Consider the following 3,470-nt stretch of genomic DNA (forward strand, 5'->3'; position numbering starts at 1 on the left):
GAGTAGCGAATGAGAAAACAGAGGGCGAGCTAACGGAGGAAAGCAGAAGAAAGAGAAACGAACAGGGAGGGGTGGAGGAAGAGGGTGGAGAGATGCAGGGAAGGAGCGATTGTGGGGGAAGGAATATGGAAGTTGGAAGGATATAGGAAGCGAAGGAAGGAGAGAGAAAACAATGGAAGAAGGGGAAGCGTGGGGGATGACGGGTGAAGTGGGAGGGAGAGACGGACGGGTATGATGTCCCTCACGCAGAACCTTTATTGTTGGACAGATTTGGAGCGAACACTAGCCCCCTCTCCCACTAACCCCAACCTCCAGGTGATTCCTGGTTTGAGTGTAGCGCTCCCATTGCTCTGCTTATCGCTGGGGCTTCAGACCCTCTGTGCTCTGGAAACCACGGCCCTGGGACAAATACGCAACACCCACTGAAGTTAGCAAGCGCCCCCCCCCCCACCCTCCGAGAATACGTCAGAGCAATAGATTGCCATTTTAGATTGTGTAACACTTATGAAAGAAAGCGGACATTTAGATCTTGAAGGTCACAGGAAACCAGCGCAGGCTGATCGGTATCTGCGGTTTGAATCTCTTCACCCATTGGAGGATAAGCCGGGGGTTGTCAGTGTCAGTGTTTCAGAGAAGTATTGAAAGCTTGCTGCTGCACTGACTGAGCTATATACACAGCAAGAAATAAAAATAGCAGGGACGTCAGCCCAACAGACGCAGTTCAGGAGCTCTCTCAAAAACCCTCCACCACCTCCTGTCTGTCATTTTCTCTCTCTGCGTCCCTCACTCTCCCCTCACTATCTCCCTATTTCTCTCCCATGACTGCCTCCAACCCGCTTCAATTCCGCTCCTCTCTCCAGCTCACCCATTTTCCTCTTACCCCGCTCCCTCCTGTGCCTTTCTATCTCACTGCCCTCCTCATGAAGCCTTCTCTTTTTTTTCTCCGCACGCTTTCTACCCTACGAGAGAGATTCAACGTACCTTGTTCCTATTTTCCACAGCAGGCGATGTGGGGAAGCAGCATTTTTCACACTCTGATTCAAAGCGTCTGGAAATAAATTGAAAAGTGGAAGAGTTATGTGTCTGATACACAGAAGATATATTCACACCAGACTGAATTTCCACCCACTCTGTCCCATCACACACTCCCGTGATCAAACACAGAGTGAATATCCATCCACACTGTTCCATCACGTACTCCCAGGGTCAGACACAGAGTGAACCTCCCTCCACACCGTCCCATCTCACACTCCCAGGGTCTGACACAAAGTGATAAACCCTCCGCACCGTCCCAACACAGACTCTCGTGATCAAACACAGAGAGAAGCTCCCTCCACACCGTCCCATCACACACGCCGGTGTCAGACACATGGTGAAGCCCCCTCCACACCGCTGGAGTGAGATCTGCAGCCTTTCACCCAATATCGATCTCTCAGTTCTGAGCTTCTCTACGTCTCTGTGTATACAGGATTACCGTGTGGTTTCACGTCACTTCCTGCCAGTGCTGGAAACCCGCCACCTATTCACAGCCCTACGTCTCTTTCGGCTCCCTCCTCAGCTCTACATTTGATCACAAACACAGATTATCTCAGAGACAGGCACAGAATCAGAGACTACAGGAACGCTGAAGTGATGGTGGGTGGTGAGGTGGGAGAGAGGGAGTAAAGAGGGAGATACGTTCTGTTTCTCAATCTGTTCGTCTGTGATGAGACTGAGGGGAGAGAGCTTCACTCTGTAACACTCACAACACGCTGGGGGAACTCAGCAATTCGCGCAGAATCCGTGGAACGATCAGTCAACGTTTCGGGCAGGAACCCTTCCACGGATGCTGCCCGACATGTCGAGATCCTCCAGCGTGTTGTGAGTGTTGCTTTCACCGCAGCATATGCAGATTATTTTGTGTTTAATCTTCACGCTGTGTCTGACCCTGGGTGTTTGTGATGAGACGGTGCGCGGGAGTTTCTCTCTGTTTCTGACCCTGTGGAGTCTGTGATCGGACGGTGAGGAGGGAGATTCACTCTGTGTCTGACCCCGGGAGTGTGTGCTGGGACGGTGTGGAGGGAGATTCACTCTGTGTCTGACCCCGGGAGTTGTGTAATGAGACACTGCGGAGGGAGCTTCGCTCTGTGTCTGATCCTTACGACTGTGAGATGGGACAGTCTGACAGTCTGAAGGGAGCTGTACTTGTCTCTGACTCCGGGAGTGGTTGTTCGGACAGTGCCGAGTCTCTCTCTCTCTCTCTCTCTCTCTCTCTCTCTCTCTCTCTCTTTCTCTTTCTCACAAACACACACACATACACACACACACACACACACACACACAGTCGCTCCAGCACATAGACACCCCCCCCTGCCACCGCCAGCCCCTTAACTACTACCCTTCCCCTCATTTCCCAAGGCCCTATTTCCTGTCACCTCCTCCCTTACTTACTGTGGAGGATGTAACTAATCCGTCTGTGCGGCGCCTCTCCTGGGAACGGGGCAGACGGCCCTGTCACATTTCAGACCAGCGAACGTTCAGTGTGAGCGGGGGAGAGTGGGACGGCAGAAAGTAGGGTAGAGAGGGTGGGGAGACAAAAGAGAAGGCTTCATGAGGTGGGCAGTGAGATAGAAAGGCAGAGGAGGGAGAGGGGTAAGAGGAAAATAAGAAAGCTGGAGAGAGGAGTGAAATTGAAGCGACTTAGAGGCATTCATGGGAGAGAAATAGGGAAATAGTGAGGGGAGAGTGAGGGACGCAGAGAGAGAAAATGACAGGCAGGAGGTGATGGAGGGTTTTTGAGAGAGCTCCTGAACGCCGTCTGTTCGGCTGACGTCCCCGCTATTTTTATTTCTTGCTGTCTATATAGACAGATGCAAGCTTTCAAAACTTCTCTCAAACAAAGACACTGACAACCGCCAGCTTATGTCCAAAGGGTGAAGAGAGTCAAACCGCAGAGAGCGATCAGCGTGCGCTGGTTTCCTGTGACCTACAATATCTAAATGTCTGATTTCTTACCTAAGTGTTACACAATCTAAAATGGCCATCTATTGCTCTGATGTATTCTCGGAGGGAGGGGCTCGCTTACTTCGGTGGGTGTTGCGGGTTTGTCCCGGGGCCGGGGTTTCTGCAGCACAGAGGGTCTGAAGCCCCGGCAATAAGCAGAGCAATGGGAGCGCTGACGCTCAAACCAGGAATTACCTGGAGGTTGGGGTTAGGGGATCGGGCGAGTTGTGTTCGCTGCAAATCTCTCGGACAATAAAGGCTCTGCGTGAGTGATGATATATCTGTGTGTCTCTCCCTCCCTCTTCACTCGACATCTCTCTCTCTTCCCCTTCTACCATTCTTTTCTATCTCCTTTTTTCTCTTCCTATATCCATCCACAACGTCCACATTCCCTCTCCCTCAAACGTCCCGTCCCTGCATCTCTCCTCCCTCTTCCTCTGCCCCTCCCTGTTCGTTTCTCTTTCTCCTGCTTTCCTCCGTTAGCTCAC

Source organism: Mobula birostris, chromosome 13 (genome assembly GCF_030028105.1).
Source record: "Mobula birostris isolate sMobBir1 chromosome 13, sMobBir1.hap1, whole genome shotgun sequence".
NCBI classification, from domain to species: domain Eukaryota; kingdom Metazoa; phylum Chordata; class Chondrichthyes; order Myliobatiformes; family Myliobatidae; genus Mobula; species Mobula birostris.